Here is a 19,197-nt window from a genome sequence, read left to right as displayed (position 1 = left end):
TTGGTTTGCATCCATTTTCTTTCAGAGCTTGGTATATGTTGTTGTTCCACTGTCTCCTGGCTTTGAGGGTCTGGGTTGAAAATCTGCTGAGATATGAATTGGTCTCCCCCTATATGTGATCTGACTCCTCTCGTGATTTTTAAGGTTCTATCCTTATTCTGTATGCTTGGCATTTTCATAATAATATGCCTTGGTGTAGATCTGTTGAATTTTGTACATTTGGTGTCCTGCAAGCCTCTTGTATTTGGTTTTCTAATTCTTCATGCTTGGGAAATTTTCTGATATTATCTCATTGAAGAGATTGTGCATTCCTTTGGTTTGAAACTCTGTGCCTTCTTCTATCCCAAGAACTTTTAGATTTGGTCTTTTGTTGCTGTCCCATCATTCTTGGATGTTCTGTTCATGGTTTCTTCACTGTGTGATCAACTTTATTTCCAGATTGTATACTTTGTCTTCATTATCTGACGTTCTTTCTTCCAAGTGATCTAATCTGTTGGTTAAAGAAAATGTGGTATATATATATACACAATGGAATATTTTTCAGCAATAGAAGAGAATAAAATCATGGCATTTGCAGGTAAATGGATGGAGTTAGAGAAGATAATGCTAAGTGAAGTTAGCCAATCCCAAAAAGCCAAATGTTATAAGAAGGCTGATTGATAGTGGCATAGGGAGTGGAGTATGGGAGGAATAGACGAACTCTAGATAGGGCAGAGGGGTTGGAGGGGAAGGGAGGGGCATGGGGTTATTAATGATGGTGAATGTGATGATCATTATTATCCAAAGTATAGGTATGAAGACTTGAATTGTTGTGAATAGACTGTGTATACAACCAGAGATATGAAAAATTGTGCTTTTTATGTGTAATAAGAATTGTAATGTATTCTGCTGTCATATAGGTCTGTTCAAAGCAGCAGTATTCATAACAGCCAAAAGGTATTAAAAAACCCAAAATATCCATCAGCTAGGCATGAATAATAAGCCAAATGTGTTATATAAATATAACAGAATATTATTCAGTCATAAAAAGGGAATATTCTGAAGACATGCTACAACATGGGCAAACCTCAGAAATATTGTGCTAAATAAAAGAAGCTAAACCCAAAAGGTCATGTATTTTAGGGTTCAGTTTATAGAGTCAATAGCCAAATGTAAGGACATAAAGCAGATTTATAGTTGGACTGGTATTGATGCCGTTTCCTTTAGGATGAGGAAAGTATTTAGAAACTAGATGGAGACAATGGTGCATAATATTATGAATATTTCAAATTTCAAAAAATTATACACTTAAAAATGGTTAATTTGGAGCTGGGTGTGGTGGTGCATGCCTGTAATCCCTGTGGCTCAGGAGGCTAAGGTAGGAGGATCACAAGTTCAAAGCCAGTTTCAGCAAAAGTAGGGCGCTAAGTAACTCAGTGAGACCCCCCCCCCTCTCTTTTTAATTAGAAAAATTATTTATTTCTGCTCCTTTCATACATCTTACTGTTGAGGAAACAGTCTTGCATACATATGTGAAATAACGTACTATCCCACACACTGTTTAAAGGTAAAGCACCATCAGTGAAGCTGATCGGCAGTCCAGAGTTCTCAGTTCTCAGAGTTCTCAGAGATCTTGCTTCCTGATTTTACATTAACTTCTGAAAATCAGAAATATCTCCAAAAAATGTTAAAGGGGGTTGTAAAAAATAATCACTTTATTCAGTATTATAATTTTACAAGAACAGTATATTTACAAAATGAAAAACTAAGAAAATGACACTTAACATCGTTGGTACAACAGGTCAGCAGGAAAAAAATACTGTGATAAACTTGTCTCTGATACAGAGAAATTCTAGTCCAAGCTTTCATATACGTCCTATGTTTTCACTTGATACTTTTACTGCTGCTTTTTATTCTTTTCCACATTTCGTAGTAGAGGACTGGTACAGCCTTTATTAATTACTTCATCAGCAGGAGCAAATCCAGAATCCACTGATTTCTTCCCAAAAGACACTCTAACCCATCAGATAGCCCGGCAGTTTCATTCTCATGAATACTCTAGCCATGAAAAAGCTCAGTAGGACACAGATGAATCCAATGAATAGTAGAAGAAATCTATTTAGTTTTGGAATATTTGGTGCATTGGATCAGTCCAGGATTATGAAACCTAAACCCCCCATTGTAAACAGGAAGCTGGATGCAAGTCCTTCCATGATATATTGTCCATTTACTCTGTAGGCCAGGAAAGTTACTGGCCTCTAATGCCCATGTTCATCAGTCATAGAGCCAACACTCGGTGGTTTAACAATAACATCATAAATTATTCCTCCGGTGATGAGGAAATAAGCCACCACCATCAGAGCGTACTTCGTCATGGCCGACGGCATGTGCACCCAGGGCGGTGGCTTCAGCTTCAGGTTGGGACATTGAAGCACTAAGTACGGGACCTAGAAAATCTCCGTGTTGGTGGATGAGACCCTGTCTCTTAATAAAATACAAAATTGCGCTGGGAATGTTGCTCAGTGATCAAGTGCCCCTGAGTTCAATCCCCAGTTCCTCCCTCAAAGAAACGGTTAATTTGGGGCTGGGCATGTGGTTCAGTTGTAGAATACTTGCCTAAGGTGTGCAAAGTCCTGGGTTCAATGCCCAGTGTTTGTTATGTGAATTTTTTTACCTTAATAAAAAGGAAAAGTTTTTTGAAAGAAAGCAAATTTGGAATTAAATTCGTGTGTGATCTCCTTGATATACTGCAGTTGATGTTGCATTAAAACTGTTTTCAAATTACTATGCTAAATCTTATGTGGTCGCTTGGATTTTCAGTGAGAAATAGGATTGAAATTTGTTGAGCACTTTCATGTATTTCAAGGACAGTTTCTGGATTTCTGGAAACTGCCATAGGTCACTTTGTTTAGATCTCAGATTGTCCAGAATTTAGGCATATAGCTACACCTGGATATAAGGAGCCTACAAAATGTATTCTTTACTCTGGTCGAATATGCCCAGATAAAATTTGAGGGTTTTGTTACTGTGGAAATTTTAGTCACTGCTTTACTATGTCATCTCTACTCAGACTTCCTCTACTTTGACTTCCTATTTTTCTTTATATTAGATCCCTTATTACTTAAATAACTGTTTAAGATCTAAATAATACTTTTAATGCCTACCAGAAAGAAGAGAAAATCAATTGAATGAAAAGTAACCGATGAGCTCATTTGTTTTTTTTTTTTTTTTAAGGAGAGATTAAAGTTACAAAGAAGTAACAAAGAAAGACAAGCATCAGACTGATTTTTTTTCTTTTTGTTAAACTAGGAATTAAAAGCAAAGAAAACGATTTTTCATAGTATGAGACAATGTTAATTTTTTTGCAGTGGCCTTCTACTATCCCCAAGTCATTTCTTACTCTTTTTGCCAGTTTGGGAAAAATGCTGTGTGAGTGTGTGTGTGTGTGTGTGTGTGTGTGTGTGTGTGTGAGAGAGAGAGAGAGAGAGAGAGAGAGAGAGAGAGATATGAGAGATATCTTGGAATTTGGAAGCTGTATTGTTTAAATTCAGTACTTTTCGTGGTGGCTGCCAGTAAGTTACATGCCTTCTTGTTCTGTGGCCATGCCTAATGTGGTATGTACTCTATGGTCCTCACCATATAGCTCTTTGATCCAAGATGGAACTGACCCCATCAGACTCTTTCTGCCAAAAGAATTGGGCATCTGTTGCACACTTGTGCATAAATGCGTGTTTCTATATATCTGTCTATGGATATAGACAAGTGTACAACTTCACCATTTAATTTGAAGTTTTTCTAGAATGAAGCAACTTAAATATACTTGTAAATTATTTCATGGTTTGACATTTTGGAAGATTTTGAACATACTATTCAGACTTTTAATATTGAATTATAGTTTCTGTTTTGCTAGTAACTCAATTTTCTGAACAACATTTGTGAAGTTTTTGCTTGAAAATGAAAATACTCATGTCTTTATATGGTGTATTTGTATATTTTATTTTATTGCTCGTCACTCTTTACCCATGTTCCTGAGTGATCTTAAGGAAGGAAAAAGAATTATGTCCATAATGGGATTATAGAAACAATGTTATCATTGTATTTCTATAATGTTCTATGTAATTTTACATTGTTGTGCCTTGATTTTAAAAGCATAAATATAAGAATATATCAAGTAACCAAAGCTCAACATATACTAAAAAAATGAACTATTATAATGTTTTATAATCACTATGTTTTATTAAACTAGAACGGGATATCCTACTACCTGATGATTTAATACTTTGTTTCCAATTACACATTTTGTTCTTAGGCAAGGGATTTTGCTATCTGACAATATTCTGTTTACAGAACTATTTGTTTATGTATTTCTAAATATAGTGTTTGTATTCAGTGAAAAATAAAAACATCAAAATTTCTCAGTACATTTATCCTTTATTTATGGGTATGTTAAATTTGGATTTCTTAGTGTTGATACCTTTGAGGAGAACCGAAATGTTATAAAGAAAAATTAAAATAGATCCAAAGGGGATCAATATTTGGATACTTTCAATATTTGGATAGCTTATGAAGAAATACTAGTGGGTAAGGAGTTTTAAATCTAGAAAATAAATTTAAAATCTGTTTAGCACCTAATTTGTACACTTAGTAAACATTTGTGTTCAGAATGTTACTTCCTTCTTACCTTTACCTCAGAGTATCCATAGGATACAAATTTTGGTGGAAATAATATAAACTGGATAAATTACTGACTGGAAAAATTCCTCTTAGTTGAGTAAATGGTATCCCCTACTGCATGCCATCCACCTTACTTGTTTTGGAACAATGAATAAGGCACAGGCGTTGCAAAAGAGATGGAATCAAGTAATTGCTTCTGCCTCTTTCATGCCTTAAGATTTTATAACTTTGCTTTTTTTGCATATATCATATAATATAGACTTAACTTATGTTCTTCTAGTTCAAAAATGCCTTGGAATTATGACTTGGACTAAATTTGGGAAGAACTGATACTGTTATAATATTTATCCTTCTAACCCAAGAAATTTTTAAATTGTTTATTAGGATCTCTCAGTAAAGTTTTGTCATTTTCTTTATAAAGGTTTTATGCATTTTTCTTAGTTTATTCCTAGATATATAATAATTTTCTCTTTGTTATTGTTTAAGATATTACATTGTAACCAGCAATCATGTAAAAACTCATATTTTGATTGTAGTTCATTACTATTTGCAAGTGACTTGCCTTTCAATTTTTTGTCGTCTTTTGAAAAGTTTATATAGGGTGATAATTTATTTCTCAAATGTTTAATACAATTCCCACCATCAAGGAAATCATCTAGTGTTTAGAATTTCTTTTTTGGTGGGTTTGCAATTACAGATTTAATTTATTTAATAATTATAGTACTGTCAAATATTGTAATGTCTATACTATCTATAGTTGGTGTACCCTTTTTCATTCTTTATTAGTTTGTTAGCTGTCCAATTTCCATCATTATCACCAGAAGGTAATCAATTTTATTAGTGTTTTCTGAGAAACTTTGGATTTTGTTGATCTTGTATTTTCTACTTCATTCATTTTTACTTTTTTCTTTTATACCTATTTCCTTTTGCATTTAATATCCTTTTTAAAAATCTTTTTTGAATGGGTGCTTATTTTTAATTTTCATCTTTGCTTTGTAATATTTGCATTTTGAAGCTATATTACTTTTATCTTGTTTCTGCACATTTTGTATATTCTTATCTATTATAAAGTTGAACTGTTTTCCTACTTTGTATTATTATTTCTTCTTTGTGTGTGGGTTAAAGTGCTTCCTTAATTTCCAATCACGTAAGGATTTCCTTGTCTTTTTATTTTTGTTATCTGATTTATTTGTTTTGTGGTCAGAAAACATATTATGTGTGACTCCACTTATATTTGAATTTATTTTTTGACCCAATATGTAGTAAATGTTTAAGTATTTGTATAAGTCAGTATATTCTGTATTGTAACACTGAATGCAGTGTTTTAAAGTTTACTAATTCAAGTTTGTAAACTTAGCTTAGCCATTACAAAATCTTAATTAGCTTAACTTAGCCATTACAAAATCTATATAAAGACCAATACATCATGGTGTCCACTATTGAGATAGACAAACTAATTTGTCCATTAATATCAAGTTTGTAAACTAAAACTATATATTTTACTGCGTTTTGTTTCTTCACTAAGAGAGGTATATTTAAAATAAAATGATCATGATATTTTTGGCTTTATATTATTTCTTCTTAAGTTCTTTCACTTTATACACACAACACACACACACACACACACACACACACACACACACAGACATTCCCCCACTCTCCCCCAAAAGGTCACAGTCGAAATGTTTATATCTACCAGGAGAATTGAATCCTTTTTTGTTAGTAAGTTGAGTAATATCATTATAAAATTTGCCTTTTCTCTAACAAATTTGTTTTGTCTGATATTAACAAAACTACATCAGCTTATATTTGGTTATTGATTATATTTTAAATGTTTATTTTTCTGGATAAATAGCACATAGTTGGGTTTTTAAAATGTAGTTGGAGATCTTTGTCATTTAACTTAAGTGCTTAGTCTATTGATATTTAACACAACTAGTGATGTATTTGGGTTTAAACCTAATGTTTTGTTTTGAATTTTTATCATTCAACTTGATCATATTCTTTTTCTCCTTCTTACCTCATTAGTATTAACTGAGAGTTTCTTTTTAATCTATTATTTTTTTTGTGTGTGTGTGTGTGTGTGCACGTGCGTGCATTTATGTGTTTATATATTTACACTGATAGCATTTGTCATGGTCTTATGAAATGCTTGGTACTTTTATCCCTTCTAGAAATTGAAATATCTAATTGAAACACCTAGAATACTTTAATTGTATCACTGCCTCTGATTCATACATGTCATGGTCTTGTATTTATCTTCTTTTTTGTACCAGGGATTGAATCCAGGGACACTTTACTACTGAGCCATATCCCTACTCCTTTTTATTATTAATATTGAGATAAGGTCTCACTAAGTTACCTAAAATCTTGCTAAGTTTCTGAGGTTGGCTTTGAACTTGAGATCTTCCTGTCTCAGCTTCCTTAGTTGTTGGGTTTATGGGTATGCACCACTGTGTCTGGCCGAGTATTGTGTTATTTTTATACTGTCTATATTTAAATCCCAGAAACATACACACACACACACACACACACATACACACACCCCTTCATATCCAAGAATTTTACATCTGTTTATTCAATGAACTGTTGTTGTGGGAAAATGGTGTAGGAAACATGAAGATACCTCCAACCCCGGTTATTCCTCAAACAGTACAGTATAATAACTATTTACACAAAACTTAAATTGTATTGTATATTATAGGCAATTTAGAGATGATTTGAAGTATATGGGAGGATATAGATATGTTATATGCTAATAATACACTGTTTTATGCAAAGGACTTGAACTTGAACATCTCCAGATTTGGTATTTGCAGGGTCCTGGAACCTAGACCAGGGATGACTCTAAATGCATATTTTTTTTTTATGTCTTGTTATTACTTTCATCATCTTCATTTCTTCATTCAGCATCATTATTCTCCTACCTAAAGAGAAATATTCCTTTTAGTGAATGTCTGATGGTAAATTTTTTAAAATGAGTTTTTAATTATCAGGAAATGTTTCAATTTTTCAGTGACATATTCTCTGACTACTGAATGTTAAATTTTTGTGTTTTTTTCTGAGAACACAGTGAAAACTTAATGCTCTTGCCTCTGGTTTCCATTATTTCTAGTGAATACTTGAAGATATATCTATGCTTGCCCCTTTCAAGAAAATGTCTGATTTTTTCCTCTGCCTGCCTTTACAAATTGTTTTTGTCTTTGTTTTTTAATCTTTTATGTGATAAGCAGATACGGATTTTTAAAAAAAAGTATTGCCTGGGATTTTAGTCTGTGTTTAATAATATGGTATCTGGAGTGCCTTTGAATCTCTTTTCATTCTTTTGTTTCTGTTTTTGTTGACTCTTTTGTCTGTTGCCTTCTGGTTTTTCTTGTCTCTATATACTGAACTGTGCTTGAAAACTGTTTATATATATAACTTGAGGACTGAAATAATATTGTCTTTCTCCAGAGGGTTTTTTGTTTTGTTTTGTTTTGCATAGATTGCTTGGAACAAAGATCCTGGGTCATTTAGCAATCTGGGATCACCTTCATATATTTTCAGTGATTAAAATTTTCTGAGCTTCCTAGATGAGTCAAAATGAATCTATAGTATTTACAAGACTCTGTTCTGCCTTTACTAGTGGAACATAAATTTTTAGGGTCATAGTAAAAAAATAGTTTTTGTATTTATTTCTCACTTCAGGCTGTCAAATATACTACTCAGATTCACTCACCTTTTTCACAGTGTTTCTCAGGTTAAATATAGTTCTGAGTGGTGTGTTTGCCTTTCTGATTTTTTCTCTTCTCATCTCTTGATCCAGTAAGCCATCACTATTTTGTCATTCTCTGATGCATTTGGATAATTTTAAAAATACATTTTTATATAATATCTGCTTTTCTCAGTGAGAAGATGGGTCTAAATGACCTGACATTTCTGGAAGTAGAAATGTCCATGTTGGATCTTATGTTTCTTTGAAAAAAGTAAAAGTTTTTCAGAGCGTTTTAATCAACACTTCAATTAAATAATGTATTTTTTATTAATAATAATACATGGTTTTCAATTAGTATATCCTTTTATTACTTTCCTTGAAAAAAGTCTATTGTATAGAATAACAATAATGCTGAAAAGTTGTATATGTCAATTTTGTGGTTTATTTTGTCAGACATTGCTCTATTTTTGAGAAATTATACTAGTATATATACTAGTATGATGACATGGTTTTTACTTTTCTAGTAAAGTTCAGTCTTATCTAATCATTTAACAGTTCTTCAATAAGTATTGTTTTCATTGTTTATAACTTGCTATAAAGAAAACATGGATTTTAATTTTTTACTATTTTATAAAATATAAGAAATTACTTAATACCATTTTGAATACATTCAAAATTTAGTCTATTTAAAGATTTAAGTATACATTCATTTCAATAGGATAGTTAAACAGATTAGAATAGCATATGGTAAATATGTCTGTCCTTCCAACTCAAGATTTATACATATAAAAGTCTTAATTATCATTATGAAATCAAATTTGTAATTACTCTTAGCCATTGAATGTAGCAATCAGTTTATAAATGAGCTTTATTTGGTAACTTGCAACTAATTTGGAATATGAGATTTCTAATAGTGATGTCATAACACTCCCTAGGCTGGCCTTCACTGCTTATTCAAATGGGACAAAATTTCAGCTTCACAATAATATTCTTACTAAGGGTAAAAATATTTTAAGTTCTTCATGTTTTCTAGCATGCATATCTTTCTCTTTTTATTCTTTGAATTTATTTTTTGCTTGGCTTCGTTGCTTTAGTTTATTTAGTAGGTGGATTTTGCAAACGATACTTTTGGATATCAGCATCTTGTTAAATTCTGGATAAAATAATTTTTTATAGTTATTTTCTAGATGGTATGGTTTAGTTATGCTAGGACATTTATTTCTGTTGGAGGCAGGGCCTCTGTATTCTTAAGCTCCTGTTTCCTTTGTTTAGAGATAATGGATATTCATGAATCAAATTTTCATTGGGAATTTCTTAATTTATTCAGAATTTTTAGTTTATTTTTATAATTGAATTAGATCAGTGTTTCTCAGTAGAAAAAAATATTGGCATTTGGGATTCCACAGACTTTGTGTATTATAGCATGTTTGGCATGCCTGATTCCTGACTACTGATTATCAATAGTGCTTCCTTTGGTCATTGTGAAAAACAAAAATGACCCTACCATTATTGTCCCTAGAGTGATGCCACCTCAATTGAAGACCACTGAACTAGGTTAGCAGCTTTCTTAGAGTAGCTTTTTACCACTTGCAAAATTTTAATTCTTTTTTTTTTTTAATATATACCTTTTGAAAGGCAAGTGGTTCACCCGAGATGGAGATTCAACCAAGAGATTTTATTGGGGGGCTGCCCAAAGGGGAAGAAAAGAAGAGGCAGAGAGAAAGAGGAAGAGAGCAGAGAGAAAGAGAAAGGGTAGAGAGAAGAGAGAAAGAAAAGGAAAGAAAAAGGAAGAGAGAAGAGAGCATGTGTGGAAGAGAGAAGAGAGCATGTGCTTATAAGCTTCTGCTTAAGAAGGGGATGTGACAGATGCTGATTGGCAGGGTGACTCAGGAACAGGGAGTGGACACTGCGTCCTGTGATGATTGGTTGAGGAAACTTTTGAATTTGACGCCCTTTGGAGAGGAGGGAGAGGGCTAAGGGATTCCATGATGTTCTCTAGAGAAGGGGAGTCTCCCACACACCCAACACCTTTTAGTTGTAGATGAACACAATTCCTTTGTTTATTTTTATGTGATGCTGAGGATTGAATCCATTGCCTCACACAAACTAGGCAAGTGTTCTACCACTGAGCTACAACCCAACGCCATCTTTTTACCTCTTTTACAAACTGGTCTTTCAGACAAGAATGTGTTCTGCTGTCCTAAGTTGTGCTTTCTTTTGGTTTAAGAGGAACAAGTGATTAAAAAATGGGAAACATGGGTTGGTGACACAAATATCCAGAAGTTTTTGTTTTTGTTTTTACCTACAATGTCTAATTCATGAGGTGGTATAAAGAGTATTATTTTAAATGTCTTTAGACAAAAAGCTTCCCATCAGTTGACTATTGGATAAGTTTTAAAAAATTTCTTCTGATTTGTTATACATGATGACAGAATGCAATTCATTTCATATTACACATATAGAGCACAATTTTTCAAGACACTGATTGTACACAAAGTATTTTCACACCATTTATGTCTTATACATATACTTAGGGTAATGATGTCTAACTCATTCCACCATTATTCCTATTCCCTTGCCCCCTCCTTTCTGTTCCCTTCCCTTTGCCCTATCTAAAGTTCCTTCATCCACCCCCCCCCATCGCCATTATGTACCAGCATCCTCATATCAAAGAGAACATTTTTGGCTTTTGGTTTTTGGGGATTGGCTTGCTTCACTTAGCATTATATTCTCCAACTTCATCCATTTACCTGCAAATGCCATATTTTATTCTCTTTTAATGCTGAGTAATGTTCTAGTGTGTGTGTGTGTGTGTGTGTGTGTGTCTGTGTGTATTTCTATAAAATCAAAGTTTCCCTATCCATTTATCTACTAAAAGGCATCTAGGTTGGTTGTACAATTTAGCTATTATGAATTGTGCTGCTATAAACATTGATGTGCCTGTGTACCTGTAGTATGCTGTTTTTAAGTCCTTTGAATATAAACTAAGGACTGGGATACCTAGGTCAAATGGTGGTTCCATTCGCAGATTTCCAGGGAATCTCCATATTGCTTTCCATATTGACTGCACCTATTTTCAGTCCCACCAATGTGTGAGTGTGCCTTTTCCCCCACATCCTTGCCAACATTTATTGTTCTGACTGGAATGAGATGTTATCTTAGAGTAGTGTTGATTTGCATTTCTCTAATTGCTAGAGATTTTGAACATTTTTTCATGTTGTTGATTGATTGTATATCATCTTCTGAGAAGTGTCTGTTCAGTTCCTTGGCTCATTTATTGATTTTGGATAAGTTTCTTATGAAAAGAAGCATTTTTCTTTTTCAGAGGCCAACTACTTCAGAGAATTGAATCACTTGCCAAGCTGTTTGAACTAAAGCAATAAACTTTGAAGAGAATCCTTCCTTTCTACTACTTACATTTAGACTTGACAACTGTTTCTAAAGATATTTGATCATAATTTGTTTTCATCAGTAAGCCATGTCGATTAAAACTACAGCTTCTGTTGGAATGCCCAAAGCCATTCCGATGAACCTTTACATTGCAATATCTTGATTCTTTGTGGGTCATTCTTGTGGTGCACATTCTGAATAAGTGGAACAAAAACTATCATCTGTTTTTTTATTTCCCCAAATAAATGTTAGTTATTTCCTAAATTTAAAATAGTTATTCTCAGTGATTTCTTGGTTGTGATTTAGGTAATTCTGATTATCTTCCTTGTTCATGCTAGGTGCTTAGAAAGACTCATAATGTGATAACGTGTAAATGAATTAAAAGAAGTAAATGTAATAAATTGGTGTGATATAGATAGTGGAATAATTGCTATCTATTAATTATCTATTAATTATGACCAGAAAGTGGAAAAACAACTAAAGATTTATAGTTTTGAAAGAGTAGCCACACTAATAAAAGATAAATTCAAAGGTAAAACATTTTTTTTCCTTGCAAAACTAATTCCTAGATATTCCTAGATAATTCCAAAGCTAATTCCTAGCTAACCATATAGCCTATTATTAACACATTGCTTCGCATTTACATATATGTATACATTAATTGGATTTATTGTTACTATTTGTATATTTTTGTAATTGTTAAAAATTATTTGGAAAGTATAAAAAAAACCATCATGCATAAATTACCTAAAATAAAACCCTTTGCTCTTTTCAAATAAATTTTGAAAAAATTTACTTAGACAGTGAGTGTATAATTTGCCTGAGAATTCCAGCAAATAGGTCAGCTTGGATTCATTGTTAAAAAATGCCAATCTCTGAGTCAGCTCTCAAGTAAACATGGCGGTTGCAGCACCAGGGAAAGTTCCCAGTGTACCCTTTATTCTCATGGTGTTATTCTATTGGTAAAAGACATTTTTCCTTTTTCATCTCTTAATCTTGTTGATTTGCATTTTCTTACTCTTTCATTTGGTTAGTTTGAGCAAGGGTTTGCCAATCTATTTTATTTTATTTTTTTATTAGCTAATGCCAATCTTATTTATCTTCTCAAAGAAACTTTTTCAAAGAACATTGTTGCATTGATCCTGTGAATTGTTTTCTTATTCTCATTTCATTAATTTCAGCTCAGATCTTGATTATTTTCTGTTTTCTACTGGTTTGGGGGTTAGTTTTTTTCTTCTTTAAAGCCTTGAAGTGGAATATAAGCTTATTTATTTGGGATCTAGTTTTTTAAGGTAGGTACTCGGTGCTATAAATTTTCCTCTTAGAATTGCTTTCATACTGTCCCAGAGTAACTCTGTTCTTGTTTGTTTCTAGGAATTTCTTGAATTTCTCTTCTCATTTCTACTTTGATCCATTCTTCCTTTGAGAGAGTATTGTTCAATCTCCATGTGTTTATGTGGTTTCTATTATTATTCCTTACGTTGATTTCTAGCTTTACTCCAAAATATGATTGGACATATGGGATTATAGCAGGTTTTGAGTTATTTTGTTTGTTTGTTTTGGTATTTGCCAAGATTTGCTTTGTGGCCTAGAATATGATCTATTTTGGAAAAAAGTTTCATTTGCAGCTGAGATGAAGATAAATTCTGCTGTTTTAGGGTGGAATATTCTATAGATGTCCATTAGATCCATTTGATTTATAGTATTGTTTAAGTTAGAGGAATGCTCATTGATTTCATGTTTTGTTGACCTGTCTAATGGTGGTTAGGATGTGGTAAAATCACCCAGTATTATTGTTTTAGGCTTTGCGTGGGATTTAATCTTGTATTTTGCCCATATAATCAGGTGCGTTGACATTTAGGGCACAAATTTTTACTATCTTTTTATCTTCTTGTTAGATTATTCCCTTTACTTGGATGTAGAGACCTTCTTGTCTCTTCTGATTAATTTTTGCTTGATCTGCTTTGTCAGATACAAGAGTAGCCACTCTTGCTTATTTTCTTGGACCACATGTGTGGAACTTTTTTGCCATCTTTTTACCTTCAGCCTATGGATGTCTTTGCCTATAAGATGAGTGTCTTGTAGGCAACATGTAGTTGCATCTTGTTTTTTGATCCATTCTGCTTATCTGTGTCTTTTAATTGGAGAGTTGAGACTGTTAACATTCAACATTAGTATGAATATGTGTTTGTGGTTTCCTGCCATTCTGGTTTTTTTGATATATTTTATCCTGTCTTGATTCTTATTTAGTGGATTATTCTTCTATGAAACTTCCTGTGTTTGGGAGGTATGGAAAATGTTTTTTAGTTTCTCTGTGAGTAGTTTATTTTTGAGTATTCTTTGTAGTGCTGACTTAGTGTGAATGAATTGTTTTAGTTTATTCTTATCATGGAATGATTTTATTTCCCCCTCATATTTAAAACTAAGCTTTGCTGGGTATAATAACTTTGACTGGCAATTGTTTTCTTTAAGGGCTTTGACTACCTCATTCCAGGCCCTTCATGATTTTAGGCAGGTCTGAGCTGAGAAATCAGAAGTAAGCCTTATTAGGTTGCCTCTAAATGTGACCTGGTATTTCTCTTTTTTTGTAGCTTTTAATATTCTTTTCTTATTTTCTGTGTTAGGCATTTTGATTATTGTGTGTCTTAGTAAACTTCTCATTTGACTAGATCTGTGTGGGATTCTACAAGTCTCCAGTATGTGAATGTCTACCTCATTTCTGATATGGGATAAGTTTTCTGTAACTATCTCATTGAAAATGTTCTTTATGGTTTAGTTTGTTTCTCCACATTCTCTCATAGTCCAGTGGTTCTCAGGTTTGGTCTTTTAATGTTGTCCTAGAGTTCATATTTGTTCTGGTCATGTTCCATAAGTTTTTCTCTTTATTGTGCTCTGTATACTCAAGATTCATTGTTTAAAAAGCCCTATATTCTGTCTTCAAGAGCTGCGGTTCTATTTTCTATGCATTCTAATTTGTTAGTGATGCTTTCAAGTGAGTTTTTAATTTGATTATGTCTTTTATTTCTAGCTTGATTTCTTTTCACTATTTCTATTTCTATATTAAAGTAGTCTTTCCACTTCTCTAACTGCTCTTTTTAAATTCCTTCCTTATATTTTCTTTTAGTTCAGTGAACAGTTTAATAGTCAGTTTTTTATAATCTTCCTCTGTGCTTTCATCTACCTCACTATCAGTGGGATCTTCTGTTGGGGGATTGTGGATTTTGGGGGGAGATTGGCATGCCTATTTTCTCATGTTTTCAGCGGTCTTGGACTTGCATATTGGTAGAGGTGGATTACCTTACCTCTTGTGTGTGTATGTTTGTGTGTGTCTGTCCTTTTGTGTGTAATTATCTTGTTTGTTCTGGGACTTCTTTCTGTTTTTGATGTCTGAGTAGATGCCAAAGAGTAGGACCTGAGTTCCCTCTCTGATTGTTCCTCCTTATGTCCTTGTTCTTGATTTGGGGTTTTTGTCTCCTCACTTCTTTGAGTTGGAGTAGTATTAGGGAATGTTATTCTGCAGCAGAGTCTATCTAACCTGTGAACTTGAACTTGTTGTGTTCTTTGTGCTGTAGTTGGTTTAACACACCTCCCCTGAGGTTGAGAGATACTACTTCCTCATTTGCCTAGAACCTTCAGTTGCCCTGTTTCAAGTCAGAAAAAAGTATAGCTATTGTCACAAGTAATTTATATGTTGTATGGTACAATTGACTCTGAAAGGGAATTCCATAATAAACTGTTCATTTTCTTAGTATTTTTATCTTGAATAATTTAGCATAGTATTTATGCTGTATTCTCTCAGATTTCTAGAAGTCTTTCATTATCCCCATATCAGTCTAAAATTTACTATCTTCCAACATTTAACACTTGTCTTCTCCCCTCAACCTTGGGATTTTTAGTAGTATACTAGGATTTTAAATAGTATACTAAGTCTTAGATTATTTAAGAAATATGATCAAATTTTATCTTTTGTAATAATTCAGAAATGATTCCAGACATTATGAAGAGTACATTTTAGTATAGGGTGGTATTATATTGCATGTTCTGTACTCTCCACATGCCAGTATCAAAGGCATATCTGGATTCTTCAGCCTGTAAAGGAACACTTTTAGTCTGTGTACAGTCACCTCTAGTCTAACTCACAGTCAGGCTGTCCAGCTAACTTCAGCACTCCACTGCTGCCTCCAAATATCCCATTTCATTTATAACAAACTCTCCTATATCATCTGTCTTTTCATAAGTTCTCTGTCTTTCCTTCTTCCTCCTTAGGAAACTTTTTCTCCTTATTCCCCACTCCTCCTCTTTCATACTTCCCAATTCATTTCAAAACATATTTGTGTTTGTGTCTACCTGTTTTCTTCTTTTACTCTCTTTAATGTCCTTTTTCCGTTTTCTTATTCCTTTCATATTCTTTCTAATCCTCTTCCTGCCCCTCCTACCCATTTCTTTTATCCTCCAATCTTCTTTTCATGTTAAAATCTGTCCCCAGATAACTCTACTACTAACTGGGTACAGTCTTAAAGAATATCACATTTTCTTTTTCAAGAAAAGCTGTTTTAAAGATTTATTACTTTGCTTAAATCCCCCAATACCCATCCTGCCTGTTGTACTCTTTTTAGATATTTTATATTACACTAATAAATAATTTTTTAAACTTTTCCACCTCTTATATAATTATGTAATTTTTTAATTTGTTCTGATCAGTTATACATGACAGCAGAATGCTCTTCAATTCATTTTACACAAATGGAGCACAGATTTTCACTTCTCTGGTTGTACCCAAAGTAGAATCACACTTTTGCAATCATACATATACCTAGGGTAAACATATCCCTCTCATTCCACCATCAAAAGATACCTCCATCCTCCCTTCTCTCTCCTCCCTCCCCTTTGTCTAATCCAAAGTTCCTCAACTTCTCCTATGCCCCTCCCCATTATGGATTAGCATCCAATTATCAGAGAAAACATTTGGCATTTGGTTTGAGATCGGCTTACTTCACTTAACTTGATATTTTCCAACTCTATCCATTTACCTGCAAATGCCATGATTTTATTCTGTTTTTAATGCTGAGCAATATTCCATTTTGTGTATATATACCACAGTTTCTTTATCCATTCATCTACTGAAGGGCATCTAGGTTGGTTCCACAATTTACCTATTAAGAATTGTGCTGTTATAAACATCCATATGGCTCTGTCACTGTAGTATGCTGTTTTTAAGTCCTTTGGATATAGACCGAGGAGTGGCATACCTAGGTCAAATGATGGTTCCATTTCAAGTTTTTAAGGGATATCTATATACTACTTTCCAGATTGGTTGGACCAATTTGCAGTCCCACCAGCAATGTATGAGTGTGCCTTTTCCCCCACATCCCACCAGCACTTACTGTTACTTGTATTTTTGATAACTGCCATTCTTACTGGAGTGAGATGAAAAGAGTAGTTTTGATTTGTATTTCTCTAACTGCTAGAGATGTTATACATTTTTCCATATACCTGTTGATTGATTGTATATCTTCTTCTGAGAAGTGTTGGTTCAGTTCCTTAGCCCATTTATTGATTGGGTTATTTGTTTTTTTGATGTTCTTTATCTTAGAGATTAGTGCTCTACCTGATGTGCATGTAGCAAATTTGCTCCCATTCCACAGGCTGTCTTTTCACCTCATTGATTGTATCTTTTGCTGAGATGACACTTTTTGGTTTGAATCCATCCCATTTATTGATTCTTGATTTTATTTCTTGTGCTATAGGAGTCTATAAAGATTTGGGCTTCCTTTTATTCTATTAGGTGTAGGGTCTCTGGTATAATTCCTAGGTTCACTTTGAGTTGAGCTTTGTGCATGGTGGGAGATAGGGGCTTGCTTTCATTTTGCTATGTATGGATTTCTAGTTTCCCCAGCACCATTTGTTGAAGCAGCTATCCTTTCTCCAATATATGTTTTGGCACCTTTGTCTAGTTTGAAATAACTATATTTATGTGGGTTTGTCTCTGTGTTCTATTCAGTACCATTGATCTATATGTCTATTTTGGTACCAGTGCCATGCTGTTTTTATTATTATAGCTTAGTGCCATGCTGTTTTTGTTAGTGTAGCTTTGTATTACAGATCTGGTATTGTGAGGCTTCCTGCTTTACTTTTCTTACTAAGGATTGCTTTGGCTATTGTGGGTCTCTTATTTTTCCAGATGAATTTCACAATTGCTTTTTCTCTATGAGGAAATGACATTGGAATTTTAATTGGTATCGCATTGAATCTGTACAGTGCTTTTGGTAGTGTGGCCATTTTGACAACATTAATTCTGCCTATCCAGAAGCATGGGATATCTTTCTATCTTCTAAGGTTTTCTTCAATTTCTTTCTTTAGTGTTTTGTAGTTTTCATTGTAGAGGTCTTTCACCTCTTTTGTTAGATTGATTCCCAGGGATGATTGTTGTTGTTGTTGTTGTTTGGGTTTTTTTTTTTTTTTTTTTGAGGCTATTATGAATGTGAATCAAAAGAAGTTGAATGTTAGCAGGAGAAAAAAACGAGAAAGAGGTGACCGCATGCAAGGCTTTGCTTTGCCTCTGCAACAAGATCGTGTCTATAACCCACCTAGTAGGAATACCTCTGGTGTAACCAGGCCCACAGGGACCTTGGTGATGGTCTTCCAAGACCTGGTTGTTGTCCCTAGATGGAAGTGGCCATGTTCCTAGTTGTTAGGGGCAGTAGCATCCAACCTCTAGGTATGTTGATGTCCCAAGATGCTATCTGCCCCAATAAAGATAGCTGAGGTAGAGGTGGAGGTAACTCAAGATGGGGGCAACTACTTTGAGCGTTGGGGCTGGAAGGGCAGACCATGTGATGAAGTTTGGCAGCTTGTTCCACAATGCAGCATTGGGTCATGCAATGCTGCAGCAGGCAGCCACCTCTAGGCCCTGTCTGTTGTCCCTTGGTAGAGGCTACTACGTGGGAAGGACCATGGCAGTAGCTGCAGTGTCCCAAGATAGAGGTGGTCTGAGGGGAGCCACACATTGGTAGATGGGAAACTGCAGAAGGGTCATCTGCGTGGGTTTGCTCAGGCCTCCTTCCTCTGGTCTCCAGTATCCAGTGAGGCAGGTGCACTGGATCCCACCCCTAGGTAATTTATATTCGCCAATTGTTTTGTCTATACTCCTTTTTTTTTTTTTAAGGAAAAATCTTTAAAACATTTAGTGTTAAAAAATTAGTAACAATATGGAGAGTCCTTGGAAAACTTGGAATGGAGTTTAAAATATTTACTGCTACTAATATTTTTTAGGAAAAAATTTTTAAAACATTTAGTGTAAAAAAATTTGTAAATTTAAATCAAATATTTCTAACACTAATTGTCAACATTTGTTGTTTATGCTGTATGTCAATTTTCTTTGCACTTGTGTACTTAAGAGGTTAATATTTTAAATACACTTATAATATACATTTTCTAAAATATTTGTAGCATCTAAAATA

General features: G+C 33.8%; 1 protein-coding gene and 1 pseudogene across 1 annotated transcript in view; one reads left to right on the top strand and one right to left on the bottom strand.

Moving 5' to 3' along the window:
• The window catches only part of Arid2 (AT-rich interaction domain 2), a 187,256-nt gene that overhangs the window by 69,247 nt on the left and 98,812 nt on the right, over positions 1–19,197 (top strand). The gene's annotated exons all lie outside the window — the stretch shown is intronic.
• LOC113191044 (oligosaccharyltransferase complex subunit OSTC pseudogene) lies at positions 1,995–11,915 on the bottom strand (annotated as a pseudogene).

Source organism: Urocitellus parryii, chromosome 5, assembly GCF_045843805.1.
Source record: "Urocitellus parryii isolate mUroPar1 chromosome 5, mUroPar1.hap1, whole genome shotgun sequence".
NCBI classification, from domain to species: domain Eukaryota; kingdom Metazoa; phylum Chordata; class Mammalia; order Rodentia; family Sciuridae; genus Urocitellus; species Urocitellus parryii.
This window is presented reverse-complemented; position numbering and strand designations above follow the sequence as displayed.